The sequence below is a fragment of the Podarcis gaigeae genome (assembly GCF_964106915.1).
Source record: "Podarcis gaigeae genome assembly, chromosome: 1".
NCBI lineage: Eukaryota > Metazoa > Chordata > Lepidosauria > Squamata > Lacertidae > Podarcis > Podarcis gaigeae.
The window spans coordinates 56,411,215-56,422,871 of record NC_139678.1 but is presented as its reverse complement, the minus strand read 5'-3'; the positions used below and the strand labels follow the sequence as shown (position 1 = coordinate 56,422,871).

The following is an 11,657-nucleotide window of genomic DNA, read 5'->3' as shown; positions in this document are numbered from 1 at the left end:
CCAGTATAAGGCAGCAGCGTATGTTCATCTTCCTATGTGATCAAGCCCCTGTTGGCTCAGATTAGACTTTTATAGGCTAGTGCTGTTCAAACAGAGCAACAATGGAATCCAGCTGTGCCCCATGTGAACTATGCATGTGCCTTAAAACAGTCCCCAGAAACCTCTGCCATGTGCCAGATGTATCCTGCAAAATGTACCCTATAGTGGGATATCTGAAAGCTACTGCTCTAGGTCCTAGAAGCTAGTGAGTAAATCTTCCCATGCAAGAAAAGTTCAGATCCCATTTCTGTGAACAAGATCTTCTTCTTCTGCCCTATTTAATTCATCTCTCTCCCACCCACAGTGCCTTCTATATTACATATTCCAAAGGGTTCTTTATTTGTGCGTATCTTTCAAACTGCTGGCAACACAGGTTTCATTTGCATTTTTCTCCTGAAATAAATCAAAGATTGCATCTAACCAAACACACAAAAGTTGTTTGCACTGCATTGGAAATGCAAGACTTTCCTAAGGGATGGGCTCCTGTTTGCAGAAGTCCTGGGTTCAATTTCAACTTTCTCCAGAACAGTTACAAGAGTAGAAGAAATGCCGAAGAAAGTATAATTTCTCTTCTGTTTTATTTTTTTTAATGAGCAGTAGGAAGAGAGATTCCTGAGGGAGCTGTTTGAGAGTATCATTTTACCATCTGCAGCCTCTTGAAATTAATTAAGATTGATCAGCTGTGAGGAGGGACCACTTATATGGATTCCTTTGAAACATTAAAGAGACTTTAAGGAGGCTGTGTAGTAGAAAGCATTATCTGCAATGTGAAAGAAAAAGGGCAGACATTTTCTATGCAGCTTTTCACACATAGAATTGCTATGTAGATGGTTAACAGATTTCTGGATGTGCAGGCACCTTGAGTTCTCAATCAAAAGTGCATGTGCAGAGTGCATCTTTCTATACCTTGGGCATATGTAATATTGATTTGCACAGTCTGAAGTTGTGGGTTATTTCCTGACTCTGAATTGTTCTGTCTGGAATAACCATGGTTAAATTCCTTGATTGTCCTGTGTGGTGTACTTCTAATGGTTGCTCTGTCATTAGAGTTCAAAATTATTTTGCTTGTGGGGGGTGGGGGTATATGATAGCAACCCTGACACTTTTCCTTTTAAAATGATTAAGCAGTTTTGAAGTGAATTTGCACACAGACAAGGGCTAACCATAGTTTTGGCAGCTGTGGACTTGGTGGATGCCAGGAGAACTGGCTTTATATATAGCATTCTACTTCTTTTAAATAGATTTAGAGTTAACCAAACAGCATAAAAGTGTGTTGTGTAATATTGGGCTGCATTCAATCAACCTAAATCCTACTCAGAGCAGAGCCGTTGAAATTAAAGCACTTAAGTTAGCCATGTCCATTAATTTCAATAGGTTTACTCAAAGGAGGACTAATGTTGAATACCACTCATTGTGTCTGTAATTATCTGCACATCTAGCAAATGCTTTTCTCAACTCTGCTTAAACAGGTACTTTGGTTAAAAAGCGAAAATTCTGGTGGCAGTGCTGGACACTTTTATTATGTTGTTGATCTTGTCTCAGCTGCATTATACCCCACGCCACCCTGCTATTTTTCTGGAAAAAGAGGTGCCGGAATTCACCATGAACACATCCCTTGTTCTCTTATAACTGCAATGGTGCCCACCTGATAAGTGCTGGAACTGAGTCCTGGTGAGTTCCAGTGGAAAAAAGCCACACACACACACAACTCACACACTCATACACACATACTATCCTGAATAACTTTTAAGGACATTGACTGAGACTGCTTCCACACTCAGATACTTGGCTTGTTCAACAAGGATGTTTTGCTGCCACCATTATCACTTTTAATGTGCTACTATTGCTATTTTCAGTGTTTCCCCTAAGACATCGGTGTTGCTTATTAGTACTAAACTAGCCACCACAAATATTTCCAAACTGAAGGGTCATACAAATAGGACTAGTTAACAGCATGGCTAGAATGCCTATTGCAGAGAAGAATATTTTTGTATTTAGTATCATAGTATGATGTGCATCATTTAGACTCATTGATCAAGGTTGTGTCATTTCCAGGGATGCTTGCTTATTGATTGCAAAAGCTGGCTGACGTCTTTTTCAAGGTCTTGGGCTCCCTCCGGTTCCCCACTCTCACTCCATTCATCTCTTTGAACTGTATTCTCTTTGCAGTGATTACTGCAGCTCATTGCCTGATGTCCATTCGTAGGAAAAGCATTACCTTTTATCTTGATCGGATCACTCAGTCCTTGGGCTGTTATCTAATTGCATGCTCTCACTCTGAAGGCTCTCACCCATCTTTTGGATATTATCTCCCTTCCTTTATGGGTGGGATTTAGAGGCAGCTCAACCCTCCTATAAGGGACAGCAAGGCAGCAGCTGCCTGAGATGGCAGATTTTGGATGTCATGAAAGATAGCTGATGGTTTTGCCCTATGGGGCACAACCTACAGGGAAGTCCCTACCAAAATGAAGAGCACTTGTGGTTTTGCATAGTCTCCAATGTTTTGCATAGTCTCCTATGCAAGCATTCCAATGTTGCTTGCATAGGAGAACTTCCTATTGGACTGTATAAACCAACCTCTCATGGACCATCCTTTAAAAATAATTATTACTGGAAATTTGTAGCTAAAGATTTGGGTGGATAGTTAAAATCAATATCTCAGTCCTGGAACCTGGATTTTAGGCTGCAAAAACCTTGAAAATGGGCATTCTGGGAATATGGTAGAGGTAGGACTGGGCATAGGAGACATATTTGTTGTTGTTTAGTCGTTTAGTCGTGTCCGACTCTTCGTGACCCCATGGACCAGAGCACGCCAGGCACTCCTGTCTTCTACTGCCTCCCACAGTTTGGTCAGACTCATGTTTGTAGCTTCGAGAACACTGTCCAACCATCTCATCCTCTGTCATCCCCTTCTCCTTGTGCCCTCCATCTTTCCCAACATCAGGGTCTTTTCCAGGGAGTCTTCTCATGAGGTGGCCAAAGTATTGGAGCCTCAGCTTCACGATCTATCCTTCCAGTGAGCACTATATGCTGGGTCTTAACTTTGTTCAGCTCAGTCACGCGATCTGGCAACCAAGCTGAACTTACACTGGCGAAAAGGGTGGTGTAAGTCAACATCTATTTGAAAGGCTCATGGGACTGCATTTTGGTTGATTTGGGACTATTGAATAAGGACTACTATTTGCGGCACAGCAACACAGGAAGAGCAACTATCCTGCCTCCACACAGCTGTCTATGGTGTCAATGGGTTGGTGTTTTTGTTGGCCCCTACAAAGGGCAGCTTTTAACTGGTGACCACCTTACAGCAGTACAGTCACTTTTATGTTCAATCTTAGCTTTGCTTATCTCTATGAGGCACACACTGGAGAGTCAGGATCGCCAAAGGCAGGACGACACATTTCTGGATCATGATTGGTTTGGGGAGGAATGTTTGTGTTCTCACAAGTGGTTCCAATGCTACTTTCACAGATCCCCAGCTAGATGATGAAAATTGAGAGTAGATGTAATATCTGGCATATAATAATATCAGAACCAAGGTAGTTCTTTGGTCATCCCATATTAGGCCAACCATTTTTTTAAAAAAAAATTGCTTTCCTAAGAGGAGGCTGAAAAAGGAGTGGCCTTTGCTGTTTCAAATGGTGACAATGTAGCCTGTGATTCTAGGAGCACTCAATTCCCTTACACTGTTATTGTGAGCAGATGTAACATTCCATAAGAACTACCAGATGCCAAAATTTGGCAGAACTTCAAGCCCTTTATTTTTGTGCAGTAGGGATCTGATCCACTTAATGTCATCATGAAGAAGAGATACTCTAAAAGTTAATGGCTCTCATCTAGTACAAGGACTGGCTTTCCTCAACTGTGTTAAATTCTCTGCAATAGTACCTTTCAGTTTAGGACCAGCCATGTTCTTGTGGCTTTCCAAAACACAAGATGTCCAGAGATGAAAAGGCAATTTACATTCGTTTTCAGCAATCCGGTTTCCAGTGAACCTGCCCATGGCACGAGATCATCTCCAAATCTAAGTATGGGTCCTTGGGGGACAATTTCACAAAGCAAAGATGAAAAGGCAACTTTATCATTTTACTCAAAAAGGGAATCTCATCGTTCTCAGTGGGTTTATTTCCAACTAAACATGTCCATGGGTTGGGTAGCAATTGCAGTGAACTTGCAGTGGGCAAATCCCCATATTTGAGCATGGTCCACTCACCCAGCTTCACCTTATTGGTCTGTTTTTGTGCATGATAAATTTAGTGAAATAAGCTAATGGTTGATTAGGAGTTTATTACCTCATGTGAGGAAGATTCAGCTGAACTGATCATTCTAACAGGCTCCATATAACTAGGCATCATTGAAAGGAAAGATAAACCCATCTGAACTTTGTACGTGAGGATGATACTGAATTTTTTTTGTACTGTCCATGAAATGTAAGGTTTCTCTGTCCTTCAACTGATTAACATTTGGAAAATTTAGAAGAGAGATGGCAATGATGGTAATTTCCAGTGGCTTCCAGATGAAAAGCCTTGATGAAAGTTTTTGTAGCTCACTTTCACTTTAAATATGATAATAGTTTGTGTCAGACAGGTAAAAGAAAAGAGAAAACTGCTCTCAATATGGACACGCACCTCTTGGTTTAAGACCAAGACAAATATCCTGTAGAAGCAGCTGGAAGGAATTTCCTTTGCTTGACCGTGCTACCAGATCACCTAAAGGAAAGTCAAGACAACTCTTAATATTATTTTGTCCCCTAAAGGACTTGAGACAACCATCCAACCTCTCTGGTACCAACATGCAGCACAAACTATTCCTGTAAGGATTTAAGCTAATCGGGAGCTCCATATTGGTGCTTGTTTATAAAGTGTCTAATTATGGTTGTAAAACATCACCACCGATAACATAATTCAAAGCCAGAGCTGCTTCTAGGAATGCCCCCTCATTTGAGGAAACTGAAAACAGGAACCTTCCAAAGGGCATTTTACATGTTTAATAGCACTTTCTCCTCTTTTTATGCTCTCAGAAACCCTGTGAAGCAGACTAGGCTGAGAGACAGTGCATTCAAACAAAGCCTCCCACACGTTCAATGAAAGTGTGATGCAGAAAGCCCCTGCCAACCACACATTGACACTGATGCTCCCATTGATTGTGCTCTTCCTTGCACTCTGTTGCAGCCATGCATTCAGTGGTCTGGGGAAAAGGGTCATCTTATCACCACCGAGGGAAAGATCCCAGGAGAGGGAGGGAGAGAGAGAGAGGACAGAAAATGGCTTCAGAATCCTGATGACTTGGTTTGTTTCAATATCCTTTTATTGTGATTTTATTCATTTATTCAATTTTATTTGTACGCCACCTTAAAGGTGAAATATACATAAATAAACATGTGCCTCGCCAATCAGGAGTCCCAGTTGGGTGGAAGAATCTGACAGCCTCCTTATCTCTAGTGCTCAAGTTGTGAGCAGTGATAGCATTCCTACTACATGCTTATGTGTTCATTGCATGTGTGCACTCCTTTTTGAGGGGCTGGGGGTAAAAATAAGGTGCTGATACTCATATACATAAAAGTGTGGTGGGTGCCAACACAAACCAGGTCTCCCCAGTTCACATCCGATTTCTCAACCGCTACCTAACACTGACTCCCTGTTGTTGCATTAATGAAATTAACCGTTTTACTTGCTTTTTGATACATATATTCTCTACTCTTGTTAAATCCAACTGGCCAAATCCTTTAGAAACTTTAATTAATACCCAGAACCCTTGTAATATCATGATTCTTTATAGAAGGGTAAGACACCGTCAGGTTGATTAAGCACCCAATTGAGCCTGAGTTGGGGAAAATTGGTGTAGCGGTCTCTGATCAATGGAAACACTTCAGTTTAATAAAAGGTGAATGAAAGCAGGTTTCTGTTTGCCTTGGAACATTTGTTGTTGTTGTTATTGCAGCCCTTTGCAATTGGCAAATTAGGGAACTGAGCCAAGCTCTGAGGAGGAGGAGGGCAAAAATCGACTTGAAACTGAGGCAATTTTTAAACTTCCTCCCATGGAAAACAGAAACAACAGAAGTGAACAACCTGAAGAAAAGAATGTGATGGATGCTTGCTTTGAAAAAAAGGTTTAAGAGTGCAATTTGAAGGTTAAGGGTGATGGGGCACAGCTGAAGGTGTTTTAACCGCTCATCTAATGCCCTGCTAGGTTGTCTGGCTGCTGCAACAGAAGTGACGATGGAGGTGCATTCTTCTGACCCTCAGTCCATTTTGCAGTTGCTTTTTTGCTTTTAATGACTCCTGGTGGAAACAATAGAATGGAAAGAAGAAGGGGAGATGTAAACCAGTCCCTGAGCCAAGTTCCTGAACGGTTCGCAACATGCCCCCCCTTTTTTTTACTTAACTAATGTCAGTGTCACAGCCATGGTATGTGTGACAGTAGCTCACTTTCCTCAAAATCACTTACGATCCTAGCAATGCAGAAAGAGTACTCCCAAACTTCGGCTGTCAGTACTACAAATGTCTTCAGAACAGATTTCAGAGGAAGACAGCGCTAGGGAAAGGAATAAAACCTCAGAAAGTAGCATGGCTATAGATCACCTTAAGCCCATCCAAATTAGCATTCAATGAAGTTAGCTCTAGTTCACAAAAAGCCCATAACATAATTTGTACATCTTTAAGGTGCCACAAGACCTTGTCATTTATATTTCTTATACTGTGACTCACTGTCATTCGAAACGCATGGTTGGAATTGCCAAGCAGTGCAGGGAATAAAGAGTCGGACAAGAATTGGAGATACCTGGGTTCAAATCCGTATCCTTTATTTTAATTATTTATTGATTTAACGTATTTCCATCCCACCCTTCCATTTAAGCAAGAGAAACACCACCACCATCACTTAGGGTGACTTGAAACCAGTTTTGAAAACAATCACAAACATCTCAACAAGAATTTAAATGCTAAAAGATGGCACAGCAGATGAGCACAACCTGGGCTAGTTCTATTAAAAAATATCAGAAATACTTTCAGTTTGGCCTGCCAAAAGAGGAAGGTCCTCATCTGGCAACAGAAAACCATCAGAGAGGAAGCAAGACAACCACCCCAGGCTGGCTATTTAGGGGTGGGAATCAACCACATACCAGCAAACTCAGGTTGCACAATGACAGTTGAGTGATTTTTGTGCAATATAGCCATTTCCCTGAAAGCCAGACACTTTGTGATTGGGAAAGTGATGGGGAAACACACTGGAAAGTGTGGGAGGACAATGGTAAGACACAGCATTGTCTAACATCCCCATAAATTGGAACGTACGCTCAATAAATAGCCTAACCTTCCTGTAACTTGTGTGCAAAGAAATAAAGAGCAATGCTCAATAAACAGGTTGTCTTGAAGCAACCACCGAGTAAGATGGTCCAACCCGCTAGGTGTTGCCACAGAGAAGGCTCACTGTTGTATCCCTGCCAAAATTACCTTGGATACCAGCAGGGTTGTGAGTAGAGTCTCTCTAGTACAGGTGTAGGGAACCTTTGGCCCTCCAGATGTTGATGAATGACAACACCCATCACACCTGACGATGCTAGGGCTGATGGGAATTGTAGTTTAGCAACATTTGGAGGGCCAAAGGTTCCCCAGTCCTGTTTTTGTGGATCTTAAAGAGCAGGCAGGCAACCAAAGACAGCCATTTATGTGTCCTGTTCCTAATCTGTGTTTTAGAGCTTCATATAGCCATGAAGTTTGCTTGGCGCTCTTGGGTCCTTCATAATCTCTCTGTTTACCCTTTCTTGCTGTGAATATAAAATAGAATTGAGTCGAGAAATGTGCGTGTTGCTCTGAGCCCCTTGAGAAAGGGCAAGCGGAAATGTAAAATATTTTTTCGGAGGTAATATAATTTCAAAAGTTATTCCACCACATTACTCACTGTGTGCTTGTATAAACTTTTAAAAAAACAGTAAAAACAACAAGAACAAGGTTTTGCATCCAGGCAATTTAAACATAATCAGAGGGTCTGTTTGCTCTAACCAATATATATTATGTAAATTAAGAGGGTGGGGGAAAGGTATAATTACATTTATTTAATAATAATTCTGCTACCATAATTTGCATGTTCTAGGCTTCTGGCTACATGCACAAATCAGAAACAAATATAATAATCAGTACATGGAAACAGAAACAAAGCTGTACTAGAGTCGGGAATTAGGCTATGTGAATGAAACACAGCATTTAAAATTCCATTCTCATTATGTTTGTCTTTTGAAGGCATTCCTCTTCTTGTGACTTACCAAACCTCTTGATTTGTTGACTTCATCGATTCCAGTCTTTGCCACGAGGTGTCACTGGTTTGCCCACCCAGGGGACTTACACACTGCTGTCATCTTGTTCCCTTCCTGTTAAAGAGAATTGAATGCCATTGCTCATTCTGCTCAAAGTTGGAAACAAACAGCTAGACGTGGAAATGAACGCGACTTGTGAAAATGTTGATATGGAGCTGGAGGGAACAGTATCCCGTAAACATCAGCTGCTTAATTCTTTTTCAGTTTTGAAAATAATGAATTTAGCCTGTGCTTGAGGCTCTGCCACACCATTAGGCAGCTGCTCCAGATGGTAGATATTGTGAACCATTAAAGAGCAGCACACTGTTAGTTATTTAATTGACTATGATATTTTTACTTCTGGTAGGTGCCATTTGGATTTTCTACCTCAGGCACCAAGCATCTCAGAATTGGCTTATGGCTCCGGACAGTGAATAGGCACAAGAGGCATAAAGAAGAATTCTCCAAAGGTGAGAGCTCGCAGGCTGCGCTGCATATGTCAGGAGTCACCAACATGCTGCCCACAGGCACACATGTGCCCACAGAACCACCTCCCTCCCTGAAATTAAGCTTGAAAGAAGCATTCTGTTACTGCCAAGAGAACAGGCCATGGTATGAGTTGCAGGGCATGTCAACTTTTCAAATGCCCCCTGAAAGTTAGCAGCCCCTGGCGTAGGTCAATGTCATGGATTGGCTGGATGTAGAGGCACCAGCTGGGGAACCCCCAAGGGGAAGAAGGTCAGAGTCAGGGGACTGGTGGTGGGACAACATTGAATGGGTGGAGGAAGAGAAGAGATCAGACTGGAAGGAAGAGGTGTCAGAAGCAAAAGAGGGGTAACAGGGTTTAGTGAGCAGGAAGAGGCTGGGGCAGAGAGCAGGCCAGGCTCAGATGCAGAAAAGGAGGCTGGAGAGGAGGGGGCCAAAGAGGCAGTCTCCCCATCCTGCTGAGACCAGCTCTCCTCTCCCATCATCTCCTAGAACACACAGAAAAATGAAAAGGGCAGAGGAGAGATTGGTTGAATGCAGGCACAATCTACATCTGCTTGGAAAAAACCCTGGAGGGGAATGGACCTAGGAAGTCCTTGCACCTGCCTCAATGGGGCAAGAACTACTGGGAAGAGTTCTGGGATCACTAGGTTTGCATTGTTTTGATTTTTGTGAATAAAGAGTTAACTTCACAGACACCAGTGTTGTTTTTATTATTATTATTATTGCAGACCTTCACCTGACTCCAGCTCCTGACATTTAAACTGTGCTGATCTGGTATAAGGCTTAGTCTAAAAATTAAGAAGCAAACAGATGAAATCAATGTTCCAAAACTCTTCTGGCCTCCGACCAAACAGATATGTACAAAATATAACACCAGATGAAACAATTCCCTCTCTTTTAAAAGGCCATATATTTGGGTAAAAATTCCATCTGAACCACAGTCTATTACGTGGTAAATGAAGCTTGCTTAGCAAAAAATTAATACAGGCATTTTCTCCAGAAAGCAAAACAGTTACCACTATGTACCAATTCATTATTCTAATTCCCATCCCTGGATCAGGAATGTTATCATAATTAACAGCAGCAGCTGTCTGGGGCCTGAAACTCACAGAGAGGCATAGAACAGAAGAGATGTGCTAGAGACATCAGGAGGAGATGTTTGCGTGGCAGAGCCATCTGTCAATCTGTCACTCCTCTGCTCTTTGGGGGATGAGTCAGAGCTGTCTTCAAGCAAGTGTCTGAATGGCAAATGCTTGACCATTACCCCTCTGGCAGATTTTGTAGCTGTGCCGCTCTTGACTGAGACCAGCAACTGCCACTATGCTGCACCAAATCAGAAACAGCGAAGTGTCATCACAGCTGCCTCTGTGTACTCCCTCTCATTGCTTGCCCCGTTGGGGAAGCATCATGGGATCCAGTCACAGTTGCCAAATCTTGGCCCATTCCGTATATTCCCTGAAATAGCACCATAAATCCTGCTGCAGTGATTCTTTAACACGCTGTGAAACACTGGGGCTGCCGGTTCTGAATTCTGCATCATCTTCTGGCAGACGAGGTAAAGGGAACTTGCAAATTGTGGTGGAAGGAAGCTGGGGAAAAGAAGTGGGAGGGGGCTTATTGGTTTGTTCAGTTCTTGTTTTTATTATGTATTTTGCATTGTTATCTTGTGTTTTTGTGCTGCAAACTGCCCTGAGATCTTCCAATGAAGGGCAGTATACAAATTTAATGATAAATAAAGTTGAGAGGACAAAGAGGGGTGATCAGAACAAGAATTCCCACCCCATCATTTTTGTGTAAGGTTCCACTTGGATCTGGTGGAGGCTAAGATGCCTAACCACCCCCTTATTTATGAAGTCATTTATTTAGATTTTTAGCTGGCCAGATGTCAAGGGGCCTGAGCAGATCCACGAGTACCGTATATTAAAACATGTAAAACCTAGCCAGTTAAGATCAGTGGAACGAACAGATAACCATTGTTATCTGAGATAGTCAAGAACACATTATTTTCAATGACTTGCCCAAGCGCATAAAGCAAGTCAGTGTCAGAAGAACTAACCGCCCTGGTTAGGCAGTGCAGTGGTGCAGCTCTTTTGTACAAAGACCTCAACTCTCACCTTACCATCCTTTTTCTCTGCTTGGAAATCCACATGTAAGACTAGAACTTTGGGAATCTTCCTCAGTTTGAGCTGCGCCAAGGTCTCTCCCTGGGATGTTGCGCTCTTGTTTTTCTCTGGCTGGTACACTGAGCAAAGAAGCTGATTTCATCCCTCGTTGTCACAATGAGGGTATTATACTCTGAACTTTAATTCAAAACACCATTCAACAAAGAGAATCTTGTCACGCAGTGCCAGGGCCTGGACTGAGGGAGATCTTAAGGCACAATCAGTCCAAACTTATGCTAGGTGCATAAATGGTTTCCTTGCTGTCTGGTTAAGTACCGCTTCCCACTTAGGGTCCCATTGCTTTGATAAGAGAACGTTTTTCTGGCATGCCATCTAGATTATAGTGAAGGTTTCCTGTTTATTTTACATATCCTCTGGGCCATTGCAAGAAGTATTTCCCTCCGGCAAGCTGAAAGACAATATAGATGTATCGTTTTCGTGTGTTAAGTCAGGGCTGGGGAATATCTGACTGTGTGCACATTACTGGCTTACAGTGCAGGCTGGCCATTCTTTTTCTCAATTCAGCTGGTTTTTGGCAAAATGCAGTATTTTATAAGAAGCGACAGGATCAATACAAAATAGGTATAGATTGTGACTAATGTTGTGTGTACACTGCTTCCCAAACCAGTGATGGGAAGTTGCTCATAGGCCACATTCACACCACACATTTAAAGCACTAT

At 42.2% G+C, this 11,657-nt stretch overlaps 1 long non-coding RNA gene across 1 annotated transcript in view; it reads left to right on the top strand.

Moving 5' to 3' along the window:
• Positions 1-9,457, top strand: part of LOC310851229 — a 45,215-nt gene extending 35,758 nt beyond the window's left edge. Inside the window, exons 2-4 of the long non-coding RNA XR_014567625.1 lie at positions 5,057-5,324; positions 8,694-8,796; positions 9,305-9,457. This is a non-coding gene — a long non-coding RNA (uncharacterized lncRNA). The remainder of the gene's footprint in view (positions 1-5,056; positions 5,325-8,693; positions 8,797-9,304) is intronic.
• The last annotated feature ends 2,200 nt before the right edge of the window (positions 9,458-11,657 follow it).